General features: G+C 30.1%; 1 protein-coding gene across 2 annotated transcripts in view; it reads right to left on the reverse strand.

The window, feature by feature from the left end:
• LOC142321485 (high affinity cAMP-specific and IBMX-insensitive 3',5'-cyclic phosphodiesterase 8-like) overlaps positions 1-23,719 on the reverse strand; it is a 1,158,933-nt gene extending 1,135,214 nt beyond the window's left edge. For both annotated transcript variants that reach the window (XM_075359602.1, XM_075359603.1), the window contains exon 1: positions 23,589-23,719. The gene's annotated coding sequence lies outside the window, so the exon portion shown is untranslated. The remainder of the gene's footprint in view (positions 1-23,588) is intronic.
• Between the last annotated feature and the right edge of the window lie 4,007 nt (positions 23,720-27,726).

Raw genomic sequence — 27,726 nt, forward strand, 5'->3', positions numbered from 1 at the left:
AAAGAATTTGGTTTTTTCGCAGTCTCTCATCATCATCCACTCCTTTTTCGTTTTCTCGATCCTTTCCGTTCAGATGGAAAACGACGTTTAATTTTTTATATTGGCATCCCGAAAAAAATCAACGGATCCATGTTAGGGTTATCATCCATCGTTTTTATTAGGCTTTATAAGTAATAAGGGGCAGTTCTTTCTGTAGATCTATCCTTGAATTATGTTAAATTATTATCAGTTAAAATAATCTCTTTAACCTACCGGGTTGGTCTAGTGGTGAACGCGTCTTCCCAAATCAGCTGATTTGGAAGTCGAGAGTTCTAAGGTTCAAGCCCTAGTAAAGGCAGTTACTTTTATACGGATTTGCACACTAGATCGTGAATACCGATGTTCTTTGGTGGTTGGGTTTCAACTAATCACACATCTCAGAAATAATCGAACTGAGACTGTACAAGACTATACTTCATTTACACTCATACATATCATCCTAATTCATCCTCTGAAGTAATACCTGAACGTTAATTCCCGGAGGCTAAACAGGAAAAGGCGAAAGTAATCTCTTTATCCTTTTAATAAAATTATCTAGAGAAATTCGATAAGGTTAATTGGGATACGATTGGAATTTTCTTTGTTATCAATATATAGGAAACTTTTTTAATTCCTTTAACCGCTACGAAGTGCAGTATACCTTTAGTAAGTTGACGTGGGATATTGGATCTACGTAACGTCTTTTTATATACACAGTCCGTCCCACAGAAAGGTGACTCAACTGAAATAAAATACAAGACGTTTATTTTTAGTTTAGCTATTATAATATTAGTTAGTTTTTATACATAGTAAGTTATTTATATATTTAATTCATGCATCCGTTCACAAATCGCATTAGCAGTTATGCAAATATGAAATCAGTCACCTTTCCTGTGGGACGGACTGTGTATATACAGAATGTCCCACAAAGAAAGAGAGAAACTTTCAGGACATGTTGTTCTACTAGTGTGAATAATGAAAAACGATCATATAAACATAGGTCTGCAAACGCCGCTTTGTTTTCCAGTTACGGCTAACAAAAAATTTAACCTGGATTTCAGCTCTTCTAAAATCATATTATTCCTCCTTTGATAATTTATGGATAACAGATTCAAACAATGTACAAAGTTTTCATTGTTTATCAACTCTTAAGTATTGCCAACCTACACGATAAATTTTTTTAAAGTAAAATACATTTCAATTTAGTTTTGTACGTAATTATTTCGTTTTATCTGTGTAAATTATTGAATACACACAGCTAAAATATTTTTTTATAAATTTTGTATTTCTTTTAAAATTATTTTCAGTAATTAGTTTTTTTTTTTTTGTTTTTTTTTAAAAAGAATGATTATTAGGTACAGAAAGAATAATACGATTTTCTGTCTATTTATCGTCTCTTCTGCTTCAATAAAAACCAATTTTTTAGTTTGTATTTACTTTTTATAGGCTGTATTTACATTAATTTTCTCAAAATTAAATTCTCTACAAGTTTGTTACTAAATTTTTTGCATTTGTTAATAATTTAATAAAGCAACTGCAACATAAACATAAAAAAAAACCTGTTTTCCAACACCGAATTTTGAGTTTTATGTAGGAAATCTTTAAAACTACTGGACAGTTCTGGGACCAATTAAGTCTTATTTCCCAGCTCAAATTACATAAGAAACTACCAACTTTATTCCTTAATTTTGGTTCTGAAAATTGCAGCAGGGCTTCATTTTATTAGAAGAGCTGAAATCCGAGAAACAATTTTCGCTAGCCATAAACTCGAAAACAAAATGTTTCCAGACCCTGTTTATATGAACCTTTTTTTATTATTTTCACCAACTGAACATGTCCTGAAAGTTACTTCTTTCCTTCGTGGGACACCTGTGTGTGTGTGTGTGTGTGTGTGCGCGCGCGTGCGTATGTATTTGTTTATTTATTTACTTAATATAAAATTTATTTAGAAATACAAGATGAAGATTAAATGGCTTATAAAATCTGGTCACAAAATTCATACTTTTCTTCTTTTAAAGTGATAAATAGAATAATAGATGTCGTAAATTCTAAAGCCTTTTTGATTTTTCCTTTGAAAAAGAGAAGGAATAAAGAAAGAACAAAGAGAGAAAATAATAAAGAAAGAAGTAATGATATGACTTTTTTTTTCTAGATACACATTATCGTAATAAATATTTCCTTCTAAATTTAAAAGAAGAATCGTAAAGCCAATTCAAAAGGCAACATGGTATAAATAATTTAAATTAAATTTCAATCTAGGTTATACAGTTTGATTATAAAAAATGTTCCGTATCATACAGAGACAAAATAAAATGCATGAAGCTTACATAAATTTATATATAAAAATATGTTTAAAGAAGCCGATGTTATTAATTTAATTACTATTATTATTATTATTATAATACAACCAATTTATTCTCAAACAGGGAAAGATGCTGCACACAAGTCTCGTGATATCTAGCCCTGTTTTTTCTCTTCAGTTTATAAGGTTTCCAACTATTTGCTAAATAAAATATTCTTTTTTTAATTTCAAATGAAAATGAAAAAAATAACTTCATTTAATAAAGATGCTTTAAATTATTTGCCTTCTTACTATTTTTATTTGAAAAACTCAGTAAATATCAATGATAAATATTCAGGGATGATTAAATGAATACACTCAACAAACAAAATCGTTCTGATTTTTATATACCATTTATCATGTATGTATGTAACTTAATAAAAGTAAATAACAATTTTTATTTTATTTTGCCCCAACTATTTTAGAATTAGTTTGATGTATTTCTATATAATTGATTGTACTCAAGTTTAAATCTCAATAGATTTTCGTAAAAAATACTCACTATTAATATGAAAGATTACTCAAGTGTCAAAAAAATTTAATTGTTTAACTAAAATAACGTACGCCATTTTACCCAAAGCATATAATAAAGACTGTTTAAAACTTAAGGAGTGAAGTACTGAAAATAATTCTTGAAAAATAAATAAAACATTTAAAAGTAGGATTCAATAGCAGGATTCCTTTCCTTTAATTAAAGAAAAGGAATATCTTAAGATTATTATATAATCAAAAAAGCTTTGATTGACAAATACATCTTATTTTCGAGTCATGGCAAGCGAATATTTCATCCCGATTTCTGTACCAAAAATAAAAGCCTTAATGAATTGCCTAGGACTCAAATTAATTTTTGAGAGCCAAATTGGTAATCTTTTCAACTAAAAAATTAAATAAAACATGTCTGAAAATTGGATCTGTAGAAGAAATTTCCAACAAAATTGTTCCAAAGCCCAGAAACCCGGAATTGGAAAAACAGTTTTTTAGGTTTACTATTAAACTATTGAAATTCCAATAAACAAGTGCAAATCTGTAATAAAATCTAAATAGAATTTAATTCTGATAGAATTGATTTAAATAAAGTAATAGAAAGCAAATACTAGTTTCAGAAAATCGACTTTAATATTTTTTTTTTTAAATTGACTAAAATGCAGCAGAAAGGAGTAACAATTTTAAACAGAACAAACATTTTCATAATGCTAAAAAATATAATACCTTCTTAAACAAATCTAATTATCTGAGTTCACTGATAAAAGTTTTAATACAGTTTTAATTAAACTGGCCTCAGTTTATCCTTGGAGAAGAAATCAAATTGAAATATTTCGCAAGCCTTCAAACATATCTTTTCCAAATATATACTAATATCTCAAATCAGCTCCCAAAATACTGCCGTGCTATTTAAGTATACAGGTGTCGTGACACCTGTATACTTAAATAAGTAAGAGATCATCGAGAGTAAGTAAGAGATCGATAAGTAAGAGATCTGTACTTAAATAAGATGAGAGATCATCGTGATGATCTCTCGAGACTTTCATAACCTATTTATTCGTGAAAATAATGGAAAAAGTTACATATAAACATACGTCCTAAAATGCTTCGTTTGCGAGTTATGGTGGCTAGTAGAAGATTTCGCTCGGATTTCAGCTACCCCGGTGAAATAAGATCGTACTGAAATTTTTAGGACGTTAATTAAGGAGCATAATTAGTAATTTCTTGTGGTTTTTGACGTGAAAATTAAAAAAAAAAATAGGTATTAAAAAAAATCAGGACCGTATCTGTAGTAGTTTTTTCTTTTAAATATCTGGTGTGAAAAACCAATAAATTGAAGTAAAAACCCCTGTTTTTTATGTTTGACGTACAATAACTTTACTAAATGGGTAATAAACACGTGAAACTTTAAAAAAAATACAGCATATATACAGAATTTAATTCAGAAAAAAAAATTTAAGACAAGTTAATAAAAAAACAAAAAAAATTAGAAAAATTAGAATTTTATTAGCAACAGTACAGAACACCCAAGTGTTAGTAGTGTCAAAGTCACTGACCTAAGGTCAATAACTTTTTTATGAAATGTCTTTGGTGATCAAATCATTTCGAGGGGTTTGCAGCCTGCACGATCGCCCAATCTGACTCCCCGAGATTACTTTCAAAGGGGGGGCAGAAAAACAAGCAGTTTATTGCAAGAAACACGCATGATTGACTAATTAAAGACCGCAATAATGGTATACGAACGAGACATGCCAATACATCAGCTAGTAAGGTGTTTGAAAACAAATTGAAACGTGTGCAGTGTTGCATTGATGTCCTTTCTTCTTCTGATTAGCCTCCGGGAATTACCGTTCAGGTATTACTTCAGAGGATGAATGATGATTATATGTATGAGTGTAAATGAAGTGTAGTCTTGTACAGTCTCAGTTCGACCATTCCTGAGATGTGCGGTTAATTGAAACCCAACCAACAAAGAACACCGGTATCCACGATCTAGTATTCAAATCCGTATAAAAGTAACTAACTGTCTTTACTAGGACTTGAACACTGGAACTTTCGATTTTCAAATCAGCTGATTTGGTGTATTGATGTCCAGTGTTGTTATAACTATTCCAAGTTATTGAAATATCAGTTTCTATAAAACAATGAAATAAAAATACAAAGTAATAATTAAGAATGTTTCGACATTCTAGCGCACAGCAACTTTCCAAACGCTCTGTATTAAAATATAAGTTTTCTGTTATTTATAAAATCCAATCAGAATATTACGATTTTATTTTTAATAAAATGATATTTACGATATATCTCTGTAAAAGAAATCTTTATGGACAGTATTTTCTTCATACAACTATAAATAACATTAATCCACAAATGATTCTCTAATTAAAAAGAAAAAAGAATGAATTATGATCTAATAAATCAAATTTGCATAACTGAATTGGTTTAAGTAATAATTATGATTTGACAGCGTACGTATTTTAAATATGCTGATGATGACTAGTTCCGATTAAATAAGGCTATTCATTAAAATATACTAATTAATCGATATTTCCTTAATAGTACAGTATACATTTTACATCCGAATTAAAATTCCATAAATCACAAAAAAGTACATTAAATTTAAAAGTAATAATAATAATAAACTTAAATGTTTAGAACGAGTTTGAAATTATCCACATAGTTTATTAAAGTTATATATAAAAAAAAAAAAATAATTTTGATCAGTCTCACTTAGATGGAAGCGCTTAAAAAATATGAAATTAAAAAAAATTAAACATATCATAATCCAACCAAAATTCAGGCATGTAATTTATTTATAGAACTAAATAAAGTGGCAGTCTAATAAAATAAATTTTTGACTGTCATATGGATTGTATGCGTGGTATAGTTGTATAGAGTATAAACATAGTACTGATATACGTGAAAGACAATTAGGTCTGTAATATTGTTATGGGCGAAAACTATCTTATACATTAACAAAGAGGGGGGTTCGAGTATGAATATCATTTTTGTCTTTATATTAACTGGAATATTGTTTTGTATCTTAAATTTTTATTCCATTAAAAAATAATGATTATTCAACCCTACTTGAAGGTTTAATTTATTTTATTTCCTGAAGGTACACTTCTGGTAGAACATTTCAAGAAATTAAAAGAACAAAAATAATTAGTACATTTTCTTAGAAATCCAATATGACAGGAGGGCGGAAACTGCAATCCTATTGCAGTTTCCTAGATGATCGCCGTCACGTGACCCAAAATTTGAATGGGGATTGGCTAGTGCCAAAGAAAATACATTTACGTATTACTCATTCGAAAGTTCATGTAAATTCAACGTTATATGGGAAGAAAATGATTAATCACTAGAAATTCATTTTAGTAAACGTTTTCAAGAAAAAATAGCTAATAAAATTTTAAATAATTTCACGAAAAAAACTTTTTTTTTTTGTAATTTTGACTTACAATTTTCGTCGGAAAATAATATCGAATAATTTTATTATAATGTATGTAAAACTTTTGTAAACAGCAAGGAGTTGTATGACAACACTGTATGTTACGACTGCTGTTCCAGAGGAACCTTACTTTCTTTTTCCTTTCCATAATATCTTCTTTCCATTCTATGATTACCTCAGTGGGTAAGGATATAAAAGCATAACGCATCGTATTTACGAAATCTATCAGCTGCTGCTCTTGAGTTTAACAATGCGCTTCTGCGCACACGTGCATGTGTACTACTATGAAGAGTGACTTAAATTCAAAATATATACAACTAACAAATTAACTCTTTCACCATCTTAATTGTAAAGTTCCTGCACGCATAATGTAACATTACGAAAACACAACTGGCAACCTTGTTTTCCGTAAGGCCAATGCTTTTTTCTAAGTTATGCAAACACTATATAACATCTTCTTGAGACCAGAAACTTAATTTTGGTACTGTCAAAATTTTGCCGAAAGTGTTGTTCGAAAATTATAGGAGTATAATTCCTACAAAACCTAACTACCTAAATACTTTAAAGTAATTACACAAGAAGTTTTTACCCTATGTTCCAAGGTTTTCTTTGGTAAAATTCATTTTAAAATTAATTATCCGGCCCCTAGTTTCACCTACATAATTATAGTAATGCAACCAGAGAAAAAAAAAGACATGATTCATCAAGAGAAAAAGCTGAAATCCCGGTCAATTTTTGAACTAAATTTGTAAATATTTTTTAGGATTTAATTTTCCCTATTTTGACAGAATGAATCGTAAGCGAAAATGTTTTGAAACTTTTTTCTTAAAAGATGAAAAATTGGAACCACAAAAGAAAATGTTACGATAACATACATAATTGAAACGTCTCAATAAAGAATGAAAATCATTTTAATTAGAAAAATTATTTTTTGAATAATAAAGAATAATTTGAGAGTCACAAATGCGATATAATTATTAATTATTAAATAAACAATCTGAAATCATGACCTTATAAATGTAATACGACATCGTTTTCAGAGAGTGTGTATTCAAAATATTAGCATAAACTAGTACTATTTATAAAAAATTACAATCTAGATAAATAAAAACACAAATTTACAAGTAATTAGAAGATAAGAAACTATCGTAATAAACTTGGAATCAAAACACAAACACAACCTTTCAAATGAAAGGTTGTGTACTATCACAGATAATTGTTTCTCTAGAAATAGCATATTTATACAATTAAGAAATAGATAACATTTCAAAAAATCTTTTTTTCATTGTTTCTTGTTTAATTTAATATTATTTTTTCCGTTAATTTCGTAGATAAAATATAAATACAAGTGTGATTATAATCATTAGACATAGTATATTTAGGAGTTAACAATATATTATTTAGTTGAGTACAGTTGAACCCACCGGGTTGGTCTAGTGATGAACGCGTCTTCCCAAATCAGCTGATTTGGATGTCAAGAGTTCCAGAGTTCAAGTCCTAGTAAAGACAGTTATTTTTACACGGATTTGAATACTAGATCGTGGATACCGGTGTTCTTTGGTGGTTAGGTTTCAATTAACCACACATCTCAGGAATGGTCGAACTGAGACTGTACATGACTACACTTCATTTACATTCATATATATCCTCATTCATCCTCTGAAGTATTATATGAACGGTAGTTACCAGAGACTAAAAAAGAAAGAAACTTGAGTACAGTTGAGCAACAGCGATGTGGCCATTGTGCAAGAAAAAAATTCCATATAATTTATATGAAACAAATTACCAGTTCCGCTACAAAATAATTAATCAATTAAATGCGCACTAAAATGAAAAGAATCATTAGTTTTTGCATTCATACAATGTAAACGTAGAGTACCCTTTTGAATTGCTTTGTTAGCGGCTATAAGTAGAATATTCTTTTGACGTATAACAAACTAAATAACATCCAATCAACGTTTTTAATGAATTATTATTATTATTATTATATTTTTTTAAATAAATAAATCTAAATAAAGTTTGGACTTAGTTAATAAAAAATTTTTCGTGAGGATAGTGCGGGTATTTTTTTTCTCTGGCGGACATGCAAAGGTCGTACTAAATTTTGATTAGTGGCTAAGAATGTCGATAAATGAACATCTCTAAAAATTTATTTGGCTTCCTTTATGACATTTAGGTAGTAAGAAGACCTTCAGAGAAGTCTAGTAAGAAGCCTTCAGAGATATAGCTGACGCTGAATTTGTCAGATTTGGTGTTATGAGTGTGTGGCAAGTGGCTTGACAAGGATCTGTAAAGCTAAATGCAGGCTCATTTTATCGTTCTAATAAATTTGTAATAAAACTCTTTTTACATTTAACAGTCGTCCTGGTATTTCGTGTCTGAAGAAATGAATTGTCTTCGAGATGAATCTCTTCTGATTCTTGTTTAGTGTGCGATTATGCATAACATTAAATGTTACTGTTTATTTGATTACAAAACAATATATTTTATCTCTTTATCATATAATTTTTAAATTTATACATATTATTTTCGCTTCTAGCGCTATAGTTATAACAGTGCTAGAAGCGAAAGTATTGTTATCGATCCAGTTTGGGCGTAAGCGGTTTTCACCGGATCTTGATGTTGACACCTAAGAAACCCGGATGGAAATTTTCCGGATGTTAATAATGTTTGTATGTACATGTATGTGTTCGATGTTGGCCTCTAAATCACCTTATATCTCAAGAACTACCGGACCGATTGTAACTAAACTTGTTCAGATTACTTCTATATATGAGGCACTGATGCCACTAAATTTTCAACTTAAAAGGTCAAGGGAGTGGAGGCTGTATAGCAAGGTCACCCTCACTATCTCGATATTTCGCCTAATTAAGGTCATATTTTTCTTAAGTACACTTGTTATCAATTGAAAAATAACAATATTTGCAAAAAAAAAAATTTAAATCGCACTCCAACCCCAAATGCTGTTGTAGTCTCTGATATGTTGTGACGTCACAGCTGAGCGGTAGAATTAAATAAATGAATAATATTTAAAGTGCAAAAAAAAAGTAACTCGTTCTGGCTGGGTCTCGAACTCGATCACCCGGTTGACTCGGTATCTGGTGCATTCAGTCTCGCGGCTACACCAGTCTGCCGACCATATAAGCGAAATTTTTTTCTATGTAAGTTGTGAAAATTAGTTTGGTTAATGCCGACTTCAATTGTTATTGTTGCTGTTTGGTTCCTGTACATGTTAGCAATTAGGGTTCAAATACAGAGATAGAAGAACAATTGCTAACATGTACAGGAACCAAACAGCAACAATAACAATTGAAGAACATAAGAAAGAAGCCCTAATAAGAAAGGGAGTCCGACAAGGATGTTCCCTATCGCCGTTACTTTTTAATCTTTACATGGAACTAGCAGTTAATGATGTTAAAGAACAATTTAGATTCGGAGTAACAGTACAAGGTGAAAAGATAAAGATGCTACGATTTGCTGATGATATAGTAATTCTAGCCGAGAGTAAAAAGGATTTAGAAGAAACAATGAACGGCATAGATGAAGTCCTACGCAAAAACTATCGCATGAAAATAAACAAGAACAAAACAAAAGTAATGAAATGTAGTAGAAATAACAAAGATGGACCACTGAATGTGAAAATAGAGGAGAAAAGATTATGGAGATAGAAGAATTTTGTTATTTGGGAAGTAGAATTACTAAAGATGGACGAAGTAGGAGCGATATAAAATGCCGAATAGCACAAGCTAAACGAGCCTTCAGTAAGAAATATAATTTGTTTACATCAAAAATGAATTTAAATGTAAGGAAAAGATTTTTGAAAGTGTATGTTTGGAGTGTCGCTTTATATGGAAGTGAAACTTGGACGATCGGAGTATCTGAGAAGAAAAGATTAGAAGCTTTTGAAATGTGGTGCTATAGGAGAATGTTAAAAATCAGATGGGTGGATAAAGTGACAAATGAAGAGGTATTGCGGCAAATAGATGAAGAAAGTAGCATTTGGAAAAATATAGTTAAAAGAAGAGACAGACTTATAGGCCACATACTAAGGCATCCTGGAATAGTCGCTTTAATATTGGAAGGACAGGTAGAAGGGAAAAATTGTGTAGGCAGGCCACGTTTGGAGTATGTAAAACAAATTGTTAGGGATGTAGGATGTAGAGGGTACACTGAAATGAAACGACTAGCACTAGATAGGGAATCTTGGAGAGCTGCATCAAACCAGTCAAATGACTGAAGACAAAAAAAAAAAATGCCGACCGTCGCCGCTAGTACCGCCACACTATTAAATACGGTTTGCGCGCGCGATTTAATTAGAATCATTGAATTAAATAAACGAAAAAATGTTACACACTTTAAAATATTTATAATTTTATTTAAATATATCAGAAACAACCCACAGTTGTTTCCCGGAACGCTTCTTTAGCTGCTTGACGGGAAAGTCCTAAACTGTGTTGTCAGCTTTTTTTTTTTATTTTTAAAAAGGTATACAAAAAAGAACCCTAGAAGTATACTCTTAGAATCCACTATTTTATTTCCTGATCTTGTTTATATATATAATATACCATACTAGATTGTTCATACACGTCGGTTTGATATCCCGGTTTATATTTATCGGAGACTTTAATGTTCATTAAGATATAATAGACCTTCATGTTAATTGATTAAGGTTTTCATATTCATGTTTATTTTAAACATAAATATATTTAAAATAAAATATACTTCCAAATAAAATCAGTGTTATTATTTATTTCTTTTGTATTACTCGTTATATTAGATAAATACGAGTATTATCAGATTTAATAACTTTTTTTTTACCAATCTCTTTTAGGGTACAACGCAAAGGGCTTTTGAATAAGATGTTATGATATAACTTTCCTCACGGCTCACAGTTTCCAACAAAGGAAAATCTTATTTTGGAAACACTGAAATCGTTTTGGTTTGTTATTATGGAAGTAACTGTATATATTTAAAAAATAAACTCTTCTTAAAAATCAAAACCAGTTTTCTTTGTGGTAACGTTTATTTTATTATCCAACAACAACTTTTTTTATAAATAAAATAATAACCTCTTACACAAACACAATAAATTTTTAACGTTTTATAAAACAGATTTGCATATTTTATATTGCGATCGTAATACTTACTAGTCGGTTGGTTCTTTATAGTTGGAGTTCGGGTAAAGATTTACTTTAGATAGAATTGGTGAGCTACACTTTATTTAATTCCTGCGTCATTTATTTTTCTTGTGACCTAATTCAATTTTTACATTAGTATTTAAATGATTTCGTTTGCGTAAAGCCATTTCGAATTTACAAGAAAAAATACTTGGGAGAGTTGTGAAATTAAATTTATACTAATGGCTCGTTTATATATTTTTTTCTTAAAAGAAAATATTTTCTTTTAACTTTATTCAGCAATTAATTGCCTCCTTGATCTACTTGAGTAGTAGTAATAAAATAAAAGTAATATATATGATTTTAGTATTCACCTTAATTAAAATTCTTTAGATTATCAACCGATACAAATAAAAAAGCGATAAAAATAAATTGAAATTATATTTAAAAAAATTAATGTAAACAAAAAAATACTCTTTAACTTTACGACGCCTAGAATTCTAGACTTTTTCAAGAGTAAAACACACATTCATTGCTGACTGACAAATGTAGACGGACCAGTCCAGTTTGGCAGACATTTTTACTTTCCCGGCTATAATTCTATTACAGCTGCATTAGCATAATTATACTGGGAATATGTAACGAACGGCAAAAATCGGGGTTTTTAAATGTCGAAGTTTTAGAATTTCCTTAGTTAAAAAAATAAAAAAAATTAAAGAAATTTCCGGTATTTTCTTATATACAAAAGCGTGTTAGTTTGTATTTTGTATAACTCCGGATTGGCTTAACTTAAATTCTTCAAAAACGGCTCAAAAAAGTTCTATATATGAAGGTTTAATGGTATTAAATTTTGAGAAAAATTAAAAAGGGGAGGGGAAGTTTTCGATATGTTGAATTTTTGTATATGCTATATCATAATGAAAATTAAAGTTCGATAAATATAAACTTGGATGTAGTCCAGGCCGATTTGTATAAACACTCTGTTATGATATATCTTAATTATATAATAATTTCCATTTGCCAACTATTTTTATTATTATGTCCGAGCGCTTTCAGATATTAATCCATCATCAGCAATATTCATGCGTTAGGGATTATAATTATTTCCTTCACAAATTAATATATTAGACGAATTTTGAATTTTTTTTAAAAAGAAAAATTATAAATGCAACAACGTAAATACAACGTCGATATTATTTTTACATTTTGACGATCAATTGTTGTATTTATAATTTCTGTTATTAAAAAATTCAAAATTCGTCTAATATATTAATTTGTGAAGGAAATAATTATAATCCATAACGCATAAATATTCCTGATGATGGATTAATATCCGAAAGCGCTCGGACAAAATAATAAAAATAGTTGGTAAGTGAAAATTATTACATAATTAATTTATATCAATACCAACGGGCTATGATTAACAATAAAATTAATTTATATGTTATATCTACTTAAAAAAGATCAGGAAATAAACTAGTGAATTGTCGAGTGTACTCCTAAGGTTCTTTATTGTATACCGTTTTTAAAAAAAAAAAATTATTTATAAATTTAAAAACTGTACGACGAATAGAAAAATAAATTTAATAAACTATTAATCTCCCCAGACACGAAATATCAGGACGACTGTTGAATGTAAAACAAGTTTTATTGGAAATTTATAAGAACGACAAATGAGCTTACATCTAGCCTTACAAATCCTTGTCAAGCCACTTGCCTCCATATTATACCACCAAACCTGATAAATGCAATGTCAGCTGTCATCTCGGTAGGTCGTCGGCTATCTTCTTACTACCTATATTGGTTTGTTTAGAATTTCTGCCGCCACCACCCCATTCGGTCGCCCTAAAGACCCTATAAGACCGATGTCTGTACCACAAACGGCAGCTGAGCCTCGAACAAGTAGCGACCAGTTTCCTAAATAGCTCCTAGAGCTTCCTAACAGCGTGTGCGGACTAAGCGCGAGCCATACACCACCGGGTACGTATCCCAACCGCTCACTTATAAATTTGCTAAAATGGGTAGGCACACCTCGTCAACTACTAAAAATATATGACATCCATAAATTAAAATTTATTTCCTCTGGACAGCAATTCCCTACCACGCCTAGGTCGCTGAATGCAAGTAAGTACTTGTCCACCATATTAAAGCCCTTGGAACCTTAATTGGCTGGCTGGTGGTCAGTCATATATATATATAGGTTAGCTTTCCGCAGCAGTGCGGTAGGAGTCTTTTCCCTAAGATAAACTACCGATGTCGGTTGAACAAAGCAACCGCATCAAGGAACTCCCACACGGTCCGACATTGCGGCTCTCGCCAGATTGATTCGCCGCTTGTGAATAGCCAATTTTCCCCTTGACCTCTAAGTTCCAGGGTGGCCCGGTCTCTGGCCCCTCCAACAGCACGGAAGTCAAATATCAGGTGTTCATTTGACTGGACCTCCCCGCAGATACACAGCTCATCAGCTGCCAGGCGGAACCGAAACAGATATTGATTTAAATTAACATATTTGGTGAGTACCCGGGCACCCGTTTCCCTTAAAAACGAAGGAGAGACATACCATCCCCCCAGATCCTGTATAAATCTATACAAGGACCTTCCCTTAGTCGTGGTGTCCCATTCCAGCTGCCGTGCTTCCATTGCAAGGCTCTGCAGCCTCTTCCGCAGGCGGGAGATGGGCAACTGAACAAACTTAAAATCCGGTGCATTGTGATCATTCCGCTCCGGTATTGGTCCGGCTCGAAACCGCATCCCAAATACCTCGGTCTCCCGGCCTCTTCCCAATCTCCACATGGCTGCCCGAACTTTCACCACTCAATCGATTGGGAGAGCCTTTCCCAATACGGTGATAACCTCATAGGAGGTTGTTTTAAAAACACCAGTTCATACAATTAAGACTCTGTGCTGGGCACTCCTTAAATTTTTAACAAGTGTTCTATTCATACCCAACCTATGCGTCCAAACGGGCGCCGCGTATGAGGTCATGCTTTCGAAGACACCTCGGTACACCATGTACATTTGACAGCCCGACAACCCATAGTCTTTCTGAGCAATCCTCCTAAGTTTGTGCATCACTGAGACGGCGGCCGCTGCCACTTGCTTAATGTAATTGCTAAGAATTGCTAGAAGAAGATGAGAAGTTGCTAAACAGCAACTTCTCATCAAACAAAACACCTAGATACTTATCAACTAACTCAGATGATTCTTTTTACCTATATGTCATCAAAAATAAATTTTTGTTCACCTACGGCATTCCTAGCCACTAATCACAATTTATTAAGTACTTGGCATGCCCACCAAAGAGATTAATGACCGATTAATCAATGATTAATTCATCAGACTCCGTACAGCAATGAATCTATGAGGGTACGGATCCGGTCCGTGGCACTCCATAGATGAATAAGGCCAATTCTACCTACGTATAATTATCCGGCTTCAGCCGATTTACAATCAAAGACAAAACTACATTATCGATGAGCAACCGTCCAAAGGAACTTGATCCGGTCGTAGGACTTCTAAGACACCATCCACAAAGTCAGGATGAAACAGAAATCAACTTAGACCAGACATAACAATACTTATATAGTCCTGGTTTTGAAGTGCATCCTTCTTACCTACCGGCGGTTTTAACTTTTCCCACGTATACAATCCGTAATCGGCTAACTAAATAAATGCTTGGACGTTAGCTTCACGTTACAGAAAATAAAGAGTCACCTCTGATGGTCAAATACCTTAGTTAGATTTAGCTCACGGATCTACCTCTGTCACAGATCCTAGCCTGATTTCATTACTCTTTCTTTCTTTTTCTGTTTAGCCTCCGGAACCACCGTAAGGTATTACTTCAGAGGATGAAATGTACGAATATAAATGAAATCCTGTACAGTGTCAGGTTGACCATTCATGAAATGTGTGGTTAATTGAAACCCAACTACCAAAGAACACTGGTATCCACGATCTAGTATTCAAATCCGTACTAAAGTATACTGCTTTTACTAGGATTTGAATCTTATAACTCTCGACTTCGAAATCAGCTGATTTGCGATGACGAGTTCACCACGGTTACTAGGGGCTGTACGTTTTTACTATCTAAATGTAACAAAAAAAAAAAACATAAATACAATTTATGAAAAAACATTTGCACATTATTAAAATTAAGAAAATATTTCCCTGGATTGTACAAAAACATTTCATTTTATTAAAAAAAAAACATATCTAGTCGATTTTTATCGGAATTGTAATTAATGTGTTGTGACAATATTACCGAAAATTGAAACCTGTATGATTTCCTCGGTTTTTAATTCAGCACCACATGTTTTATATAACCTTTTAAATTCAAGAAAAAAATTTGATTTGGGTGGGTAGTGAAATCATCTGGTAGGTAATAAACCGTAATTAATAAACCTTGTATTTAAATCTCATCGATCGGTGCAAAGATTTTCTTAAAACTTATAGTGATAGAATAACTACGTTTTTAAATAACGTAAATTAAGTAAAGAAATTCCAGAAAAAACTCTCCAGGATTCCATAAATTATACAACATCAATGAATGAAAACGATACTCTAGTGCAGTGGTTCCCAAAGTTTTCCGAGTCGCGGCGCCGATCATTTTCAATTAAAATTTTTCCATGGCGCCCTACCCTAAGTAAAGTATTGTATACTCATAGAGAGATAAAAATAAATAAAACTCGTGTATCTTCATTATTTTTTTTTACTTTATTAACATTAAATTAATAATCATAAATGTCTTGGTTCAATTAATTATGAAGCTTTTACATTATTTCGTGGCGCCCCTGTAAAGAGGCCGCGGCTTCTCAAGACGCCGCGGTTCACAGTTTGGGAATTACTGCCCTATTGTAAAGAGACAACAGTTTTTTGTTTTTTTTTATGTTGAGATAAGAAACTTATTTTAATTTTTCTTTCTTAACAATAATTATAATTTATTCCATAAAAAGTTAATGTTAAAATAACACAAATTTATTTCTATTTTCATATAACACACGCGTGCACAGTACACACAATTTATAAAAACCAATAAATAAGTATTTATTTCAACACTGTTGATACCGGTAAGGCATCTTACATTTTCTTAAAGTAAAAAATTCAAAATGTTTTTGTTTAAATTTTTCAAATTACTAGTAATTTTTGAAAATATATCGCAAAATTAGGGAAAACACATAATAAACCTATTTAAATAACTTTATAATAAATGCTTAGTTTACAAAATAAATTTTTCAAACACCTAGTAACAAAGGTAATTGGTTCATCTAATTATAAATAATTTATCATTTAATAATTAGACCTATACTAATCCTATATTAATTTTAAGAAAAATGTTCTAATTTTTATTTAGTATTAGTATTAGAATAGTACATTAAAAACAAATAAGAAGAACTGTAGCAATTTTATATTATTAAACTGAATCTACTGCACTCCTATTTCAGTAATTGACCTCTCAATAGAATTGCTGTCGTAAATACGTAACTCTTGTTAAACAAAGCGAAGGACAGTAATCCTTTTAAAGGTTAATAAATTACATTATTAGTGAAGCACAGTATAAAAATACTTAAAACAAAAAAAAATGAACATGGCTTAAAAACTATGTATCAAATAAGTGAAAATGTATAAAACTATAATAAATAGTTTGATTTAAAGTTTATTCTGTTCTAAACATTCACTTATATTAGCTTTATAAATATATATATATATACACAATTCTACTCTCTCGATGGTTAGGTGAGGTCATAGAAAAGCAGAGTCTCGATGTCATTTTTCTACAGCACCCGTATGTGGTCAAGGGTGATCATACATACATATATATATCGGCTTTAATAATGTAAATAATGTAAGTATTTCAAATACTTACAGTATTAATACTTAAGTTCTAACGCTCAGCTACAAGGGGGTTAAAATGTAGTAAAATACGGAAATCTTATTCGTATTTCCGAAATACTTAACGAAATAATTTAAAAGTTTTAATATTTACTGGAGTAATGCTATAAAATCATTTTTTCTTGAATTTAAAAGGCTATAAAACATGTGGTGCTGAATTAAAAACAGAGGCAGTAATACATGTTTCAATGTTCGGTAATATTGTCTCGTACACCTTAATTATAATACCAATAAAGATAGGCTAGATAAGTTTTTTAATGAAATGTTTTTGTGTAATCGAGGGAAATATTTGTTTAATTTTAATATGTGCAATTTTCTTTTTTTTATAAATTTTATTCATTTATTTTTTTTTTATCATTTAGAATAAAAACGTTTTTTTAAAAACGTACAATAAAAATTCAATTTTTTAATTAATTTTTTATCCTTATTTTTTAAAATCTTTTTTCATTTAATTTCCATTGAAATTATTGACTTTAATTATTTAATATTTTGCATGTAATCGAATAAAATAAAACACGATAAAATAAAACTTCGAATGACACTACATCCTGACGCCCGTAGGGGAAGACTTCCGCTTTGTCACAACCCCGATCGCCAAACCAACCCCTCCGTTCCTAGCCCTGAAGGGATTTATCGGAGATCGTCTTCAAACCCTTTAACATCTCACATTCACCAGCCACGCCTCATTCGGGATTCCACCGATGCAAATACCTCAGCAAAGATCATCAGTAAAAACTAATAATTCAGCCAACGCCTTCGCTTTAGGCTTCCTTCGGACATCTTCACTTTCTCTATCCTAAAGCATCACCCTCTGAACTAGCTAACAGAGTTTGCGGAAGCACGAAACCGTCGCCTAGCCCAATATTCTACATTCCAACCCTCGTAGGGGAAGACACCCTCCTTGTGACGATTCCAGTCCCCCCCCCCCCATTCGTAGCCTTGATGTGCTTTAACGGAGGCCCAATATTCAACAACGAAAATTTTGTCCTACAATTCAATTTACTCAAATTCCTCTTGATTTACTTAAAAATCAAGAAACAGATTCACATATTTAATAAGCCTGTAATGAAAACATCCCTATCTCTATCTGCTCTGACCGCTTTCGAGAGCGAAGTCAATGGCTACACCCTCCGACACCGCACCTCAATTGCATAGTTTTCCACACATCCATTTTCACCCTAATAGCAAATATCTAAGCCAACCGGGGCTCGATACCGAAACGCCTATCTTGGTAAAGTAAGCAGCTAAGCAGACCCCTAACCAACCGGGTTGCTCTTCTATCTATACATCTACAAAAGTTTCAAACCCCCTCAGGCAACCTCCGAAAGGAAATCTAACATAGTTTCAATCCTTTTCGGTTTTCCAATTAACTTGCACATCAAAACCACAATTGATCCTTGCAAGCTCTGTAGCTATTTTGGTAAGTTCTCTTCGTACGTGGGACAGACGAATAAGACAAGGCGCAAAGCATCGGTGGCTCTTCACTACGAACAAAAGACTGAATATCATTCGAAATTTAAATTATTATCAGGTAATTTGCCTTCTTAAGCAAGTGATTTAATTCATAAACTGCACAAAAAATAAATATATTCAACATTTTAAAAGGTTAGTTAGATTAACTAAATAATCAATTTTTTCCCCTAAAAAACTGATTATTTTTCGGTATGTTTTAGTAATTTTTTAACAGTAAATTTTGTTTTTACAAATTTTTCGCATTTCCAAAAAAAGAATTTGGTTTTGTTTACATTTAAAAGTATTTTTCTGACAAATGTTGTAATTTAGTATTTCTAAATAAACCCACGGGGTTGGTCTAGTAGTGAACGCGTCTTCCTAAATCAGCAGATTTAGAAGTCGAGAGTTCTAGCGTTCAAGTCCAAGTAAAGTCAGTTATTTTTACACGGATTTGAATACCAGATCGTGGAAACCGTTGTTCTTTGGTGGTTGGGTTTCAATTAACCACACATCTCAGGAATGATCGAACTGAGACTGTACAAGACTACACTTCATTTACACTCATATATATATCATCCTCTGAAATATTATCTGAAAGGTAATTACCGGAGGCAAAACAGGAAAAAGAAAGTATTTCTAAATAAAATTAAAGTTTTTCAAACTTTTCTTTGTTTCTATTCAATTTATCTTTCATCATTTTGTTCAGAATTAAATTCTCTACACGTTTTGTTAAAACTTTATATATGTTTATTACCCATTTAACAAAGTTACTGTACATCAGACATAAAATACCTTATCCTGTATTTTATTGGTTTTACCCCAGATTTCTCAAAACCGACTGCAGATACGGTTCTAGGATTTATTTTATTCAATTTTTTAAAACAAAAACCATAAGAAATCACTAATTAACGTCCTAAAAAATTCAGTACTACATTTCACCGGGGTAGCTGAAATCCGAGCGAAACCTTTTATTAGCAGTAACTCGCAAACGAAGCATTTTTGGACTATATTTATATGAAATTTTTGCATTATTTCAACGAGTAGAACATATTATAAAAGTCTTGAGAGAACTTCGTGATACAACCTGTATATGTAACAGAATTGTAAAACGAAATATACCGTCATTTCACACAAAAGTAACTTAGTTTGTGTGACAAATAATGGAGTCGTCGATTAATAAAAAGAGTGAAATACAATAAATTCTTCTAAATTTTATATCTGTTTACATAATAATAAATTATTACGTTTTTTTTTTAGAATTGAGTACCAGTCAATATTTTATGATTTATTTGCCAAAGTAAGCAACAAATTTCACAAAATAATAATATATAATATACAACAAATTCATTCTAATCTGTTCATATTTACTCATGTTACACTGGATATTGATAAAAAAAAAGTCTAAAATATTTTAAAATCATAAGATTTTCTAATTTAAATAAGTCACTCGAATAAACCGAACCTGACAAGCAAAAATCATATTACGGTATAAAAACTAAGAGTAAAAAGAGAGGAAAAAAGTTTGAAATTAAAGTATAAAGTGAAAAAATAAAAAATATTATCAAAAAAAAACATAATTAAAAACACAAAAAAAGGTTAGTTGAAGAAAATAAAATCTGTTTTAAACAAACAAATGAAAAAATATATTAAATAATTTGTCATATACTAAGCCTACTTCATATTAAATACATACTTCTATTTGATGTTACGTTTACGTAACTCAGAATCAAATGTAAATGGCGTTTTATAACCTCACACCAGAATCGAATGAACACACTTCCCCTCACTCACTCTCTCTCTTACAATCTCTTCAACTACACACAGAAAGATAGGTATGAACAAGAATCAGGCAAAACAGAACTAAAAGTACTCGTATATTTATATTTGTACATCAGTGAAAAAGAGACATTAAGAAAGGTATAAGAGAATAAGAGAAAGCAGAATAAGAGAAAGAGAAAGGGAGAGAGAGCATGACGACAGTTAGAATCTTATCTTAATAGCTTCGCGTTCAATATTAAATACCCTTATTGTTATCATAGATAAAAATATTTTCTATTAACGTTATTAAAACATAAAAACAAACAAAATTACTTTCATTAGAAGGTACCTAATTATCTTTTACTAATTGCATGACGTTACGTTTGATACTAATTACTTCGCTAATTGGCGATGAGCAAGTAAATAAAACGAAAAAAGTTCAATATTCATCAGTTCATCTTACTTGTTTTACACGTAAAATACTTTTTATTTTACTTTATTTCCTGCATAATTTTTGTCGCATATAAAATAATTGTATTTGTAGTTCTAATTTAGGAGAAAAGGAAAACAATTTGTGAACTGATTCTAGAGCTTGGAATAAGGAAAAGGTAGATATCAACAGATGACCTAAAACGCTTTGTTATCGAGTTACGACTAGCAAAACATTTTACCCGAATTCCAGTTCCTCCGGTGAAATGAGATCATACTGAAATTTTTAAGGCGATATATAAGGGGTAAACTTAATGGGTTTTTTTTGACACGAAAAATCGAAGAAAGCAGGTCCTACAGCTGTATCCCACGTCTCATGATATTTAACGTAAAACAGAAAAAATTAGTGTTGAAAACCCTTTTTTTTTAGGTTTCAAGTACACTAAGTTAAATAACTAAAAAATGTGTAAATTTTATTAGTAAAACTAATTTAATTCTAAGAAATCTGATTTAATAAAGTTAATGAATAACAAAAAAAGCCAAATTTTATTATTAAAAACAAAAGCTTAACAGAAAAATATTATGAATTTGTAAAAATTAAAAACAGCTGTTTTTAGTACAATAAATTTAGACCTTTGAAAAATTAGATTGGCAACGCTAACTTTATGCTTCGAAATTAATTAATTCAGATTAACAGTGAGTAATATTAACTACTGATTATTATGGTTACGTGCTAATAAATGTTAGGCGATTTAATTGGATATACCATAATTTTTATTCTGTTTAATTATATTTGATAATCAAGTATATAGTGTTTTTTTGGGGAACTGAAATCTGGGCGAAATTTTTTGCTAGCCGCAACTAAAAAAAAAACATTTTCGGATATATGTTTGTATGAACTTTCTTCCTTAACTCAAGCTCTAAAATCAGTTCTCAAATTATTTCCCTTCCCTTTACTCCTAAATCAAACATAAACATATAATATATAAATATATACGTGCCTACAGTCAAAGTAGATTCACAAAAGAAAATAAAAACATTATAATCGACGTCATAAATAACACATTGTAACTAATTCCCTGATTTTTATTTTTTGAGCTAATAAAAAAAAAAACATACATAAACATTTAAAAAAATATTTTAACGCAGTATAAAAAAATATTATAAAGTAAACAAACGAATGAGAGATCGTTAACAGCGCTCAGCCGAAAAATAACAACGCACATAGTGACTAATATACTGAAAACTCAAACTTAACTACCTCTACCAATATTTCACATCACGATTAATACAGATTAATATATATATATATATATATATATATATATATATATATAGAGAGAGAGAGAGAGAGAGAGAGACGGGCCGTTTTTACAAACCCCTTAACTTAAATTATCAAATAAAAATTATTTCGATATGACGTATAAGGTTCAGTCGTATTAACTTTCACAAAGACTATAAGCCAAATAATAGCAATAAAAATTTAAATCACGTTCTAATGAAATAAGTTTAATTTAATTATCAAATAACACCCCATCAAGAAAAGCTACTTAGAAAAGAAGTACATAAAATATGTTTAAAACAATATGGTACATGAAAATAAGTAACTAGTAAATTAATTAAATAAACAATTAATATAAAATTAATTTATTGAACTATCTAATAAAATACATATTAAAATGTATATTTTTATTCCTTCTTTATTTTAATAGCGTTTTTCAAACAACACACTTTACGGTACGTGCAGCAGCACGATCAACCTGTTGCATTCTAGTGAGATTTGTTTATCCATATAGAAAAAAACTATTGACAACATTTTTATGTTAGTTCGCAAGTGTACATAAAACTATCGCTTTACTCGAAGAAAATGTTACAAGGTCGACAAAAAAATAACGATAAAACCACCTGACAATGTTAAATAGACAAACTATATAAATAAAAGTAATTAAAATCTATAAGACAGTAGAGGATTTTCAATCATACATCGGATAGGTTACAGAATTGAATTTACCGATATCTTTCATAATATGAAAGCAACTAAATTCTCCCATGATGATAACTGAAGATTATAAATCATTTCAAACACAAACTATTATAAATGATGTAATAAAATTTAAAAAAAATTGTACATAAAAACATTAAATACATATAAGATTAATAAATATAACAAAAAACTTAGACTAAAGAAATATAGTATCTCAAACAGATTTTAAAGATTAACTGTCTACAACATAATTATTTGAAAGTTAACAATAAGTTTAACAGAAGTACAACAGACAGAAGCATATTCCTTATTTAGCACGCTATGAAAACATGTTTATCTGTACCCGTTTATCTTAAAATTCCTTACGCAGGCATTACTAGTAAGCACATTTTAATTTTACAGGAGAAATGAGAGGCGAATTTATCACCAATGTCGAAAATTATTATTTTATTATTATTTTTTAATTAGCAGCAAGACTTTATGATTTTTTTCTTATAAGAAAATAATCATTGCATAAGAAAAAAATATTTTTTTTAAATTTATGTGAAATTATATGATTTTCTTTTTTTAATTAATAAAAAAATCTAATTAATGTGATAAAAATATAAATATTTATTTCGTTAAACAAAAACAACTAATTATAATATAAATTTTTAAAACACTTACCGCTGATGTAAAAATCTTAGTTAAATGAAATAAACTTTTTTCAGTTGATAGGAACACTGCAGGTATTATAAATTGTCTTAAATGATAACGAACTAACCACACAACGCATAACCACGACCGGCAGACGACTGAGTTACTGAACGACGCGTGGTTCGCAGGTTAGCCAACCTCAAACGATATAATTATTGTGAAATATGAGAATCATTAATAACTGAATAATAATGCATTTTGTATTAATGTTGACACATTTTTCCATGATGTAAACAACCTTAATAATCCACATGAAGTTAAATTACAATACGGTTATGCGATGTTATAGTGAAACAAGATGATCTTTTATTAATCTATTATTAAAAAGGTTAAATATTGAAGTGTAGATAATTTTTTTTTCTTAATTATGTATGAGAGAATTATAAATTTTCTCTTTGCATTAAAATACTCTTAACAGAATGATGCAAATTATCAAACATCAAATACGTAAATAACAAATGAATTCTTAGAAAATAATTGAATGGTTTTATAGTATTAACAATCAACTTCTGTTCTGAAATTCCTATTAAGAAGCCGGACCTGTTGATACACCACCTGTTAACCATTATCACCTCTTCAATACTAATTTGAATGTTTGTAAATGAATTTATAATTTTTAACGTTTTATTGCACCGATTTCTTTTATTAAATATACTTTCATTTAAAAAAATATAGTAGTAATATAATTATAACAAACATTATTTTTATAGGTTTTTTTTTTAATTTTAGTTTTTATTTATAAATTAGAAGTCTGCACAGGAGATTTCTTCTTTTTTTCATATCTTACATTTCATCCAAAAATAAAACTCAACAGTCCATTTTTTCAATTCATCCCGTTTGTCTATGAACGTAAAAATGGCCAAATAAAACTTGTAGGGTAAATTTATCTTAATCTCGATTGAAATTTTACTTATGATTTAATATAAAATATTTATCTGTATTTACTTTCTACTCTACTAAAGATAATTTTTTAGGATATTCAATTGTTCTGAACGCAACTACTTAACCAGGAAAAATACTAATTCCATAAAATCTGAAACTTTTATAGAGAGCTTCTATTTTTGTCGAAATTTTGAGCGAATTATAACCACTTTGCAGAAATGCCATAAAAATTTGAGATTCACTGTTTGGTGATGTATTCCTTAGCATTATAAAAGTGTTAAGGCACAAGAGTTAAAACTAATAAAATTTTTAAAATTGTCTTAAGAAGCGTATTTTTTTATATTTTTTTTTTTTTTTTTTTTTTTTTAATCTCCGTATCCACCGTTAGGGATTCTTCAGAGAATGAGATGAATGATTTGTAGCGTGTGTGAAAATGCCATGCCTGATCGGGATTCGAACCCGGGACTTACGGATGAAAGGCTGAGACGCTACCACTCACGCCACGGAGGCAGGCAAAGGTCTAAGAAGCATATTTTAGATTCCTTAATGTGAACTCAGTTACACATTATGTATACCTTTTTTTTTCCTGTTTAGCCTCCGGTAACTACCGTTCAGATAATACTTCAGAGGATGAATGAGGATGATATGTATGAGTGTAAATGAAGTGTAGTCTTGTACATTCCCAGTTCGACCATTTCTGAGATGTATGGTTAATTGAAACCCAACCACCAAAGAACACTGATATCCACGATCTAGTATTCAAGTCCGTGTAAAAATAACTGGCTTTACTAGGACTTGAACACTGGAACTCTTGACTTCCAAATCAGCTGATTTGGGAAGACGCATTCACCACTAGACCAACTCGGTGGGTTACATTATGTATACCTGGCAAGAACTTTTATTTATTTGCTAAGGATGAATTTTATTATAAGATTTAAACAAAAATACATACGAATTAAAATATAAAATAACTTTTACAGGAAATATTTGTCAAGATAAGATTTCTGATCCATCAAGCTGGTAGAGAATGTTTTCGCATTGTATTAGCAGAGGTAATCTTTTAGTGATGCAAAGTCCATCAAGATTCCTATTGTATTTTCTCTGTCTCAGACAATTTTATAGATGGTACTGACAAGATTTGATATGTTAATATTGTTTTCTTGAGCATTTAATAAGTTAAATGAACAGTTTATATTGCACATTTTCTCAGATTTTCTCTTACATGAAGTTTTAGGTAAACATCAGTACATAAAATTTGTGAAGATAGATTTCTCAACTACTAACTGAAGAAAAAATGAATCAAATGAAAGATGCCTTAAGTTTTAATCATGCTATTACTGGTGAAACATTGATCTATCATTAAACTATTGAAAATAAATATGAAGCAGGGATTCCTTAAAACTGAAGCAAACTCCGAGGTTGAAAAGTGTTTGAGCATCCATTTTAAAGCTCTGATCTGGACGTCAATGATTATAATTTTCTAAATTAAACTAAAAAATTTGTAAGTGAGATTCATTTTGGATGTAATATACTGTTATCATAAAAGCTATTGCCTTGTTGTTGATGAAACTATTAGTGAATTTCTATATGATATGGAAGTGTGTAAATTAACCAATAATTACATTAATGAAGTAATTTAAAAAATGTTTATAAAGCATCAAATAGATATATTTCAATTATTAATTGCTTTTATTTTATTGTTCAATATTTATTCTATTGTTATTCAAATATTTTTAGTTTCTGGATGATATATAGCATTTAATCAGTATTATATTAGGTTCAAATCCCCCAATTCAGCATAGTATATTAGAATAATTTTATATACCATTTTCTGACATATAATTTTTTAAATTCATGTGATAAATTAATCACTAAAAACAATCAATGGACAAAAAAATTAATAAAATGTTAATATGCTTAGACCTAACTAAATAGTAAAAATGAGTCAAAGCCCTTGACCAAGGTCGTGAAAATAATTATCATAATATTTAAACAAATAACAGTAATAAAATTGGATGAAAATAAAAAAAAAAAAACTTATATTTATGAACATTGTTCTCTACAGTGCATTTTAATGATAAATTCATTGAACTATATAAAAAAAATATTGTTAATAATACATTGCTTTGTCATTTTTTAAAAAATTCATTTTCAGAATAATATTATTCTGAAATATTATCAATAATAATATACTGATTTGGGTGTAATTTTTTCAAAAATTCATTATAAAAACAATACTCTTCTGTTTTAAAAATTTATAGAATTTAGATGAACGATTTGCTAATGCGCAACTTATAGAGTGAAAATGTTATTTTCTAAAAATGTTATATGAATTAAATTTTAAAATTCAAGATGTAAAACTTGAGTTTAGCACAGTACTAAATTCAATAATTGTACCTTAAAAATAAATAATTAAAATTCATAACACGATTTCAAGTTTATAAATTCAGCTCATGAAATCACCTTTTTTGTTTAGAATTTTTGTAAATCCTATGAACTTAAGAGTGAACTACAACAGCAACAAAAATTTTCAAATGTTAAGAGCCATGGATTCATTAGAATAATATAACAAGAAAATAAAATTAAGAAATTAATATAATTCTCAAAAATGTCATTTAGATAATCATTCTGATCAATTATTTACATTAATTTCTACTTCTAAGTAAAAACTGTGCTTATAAGACACTAGATGTTTGAAGAGCTGTTCAAGATGGAAAGGGAAATTTCTTTTTTCTTTACATTATTTGTCTCTGTTTACTACCTTCCAATGAGGGTCTGGCTGAACAGTTTATGTTTTAGAAAAATACTTATGCCATTCAATTCTGGTGTTAGCAAGCTCTTTTAATGAAACGTGAACCTTTTCTGAGCCAAACTTATTTAGTTTGATTATTTAGTAGTTGTTTTGTTGGTATAAGGGTAGTACTATTGGTGTTTAAAGACTGAATCAGGTAATTATCTGAGTGGATAGTCTAACTGAAGTTAGATATAGGAAGAATTTTTATGTGAATCTTTGGTGTTAGAAGAAAACATGGGGATCACGCTCTGCAAATTGGTTAATTTGATCATTGAGGGTTGTAAGTTATTTGTGATTGGAAGAGGCTATATGGTAGGTTTTGTAAATACACTGTCTGCTGAGGCATTTGCATAGGCAGCATCCTGATAGATGCCAAACTGGTGACTGTGTTGAGAGTCAAAAAGACAGCCTCCAGTAAAGCCCACCAGGGCT

Source organism: Lycorma delicatula, chromosome 3, assembly GCF_047948215.1.
Source record: "Lycorma delicatula isolate Av1 chromosome 3, ASM4794821v1, whole genome shotgun sequence".
In the NCBI taxonomy this organism is placed as follows: domain Eukaryota; kingdom Metazoa; phylum Arthropoda; class Insecta; order Hemiptera; family Fulgoridae; genus Lycorma; species Lycorma delicatula.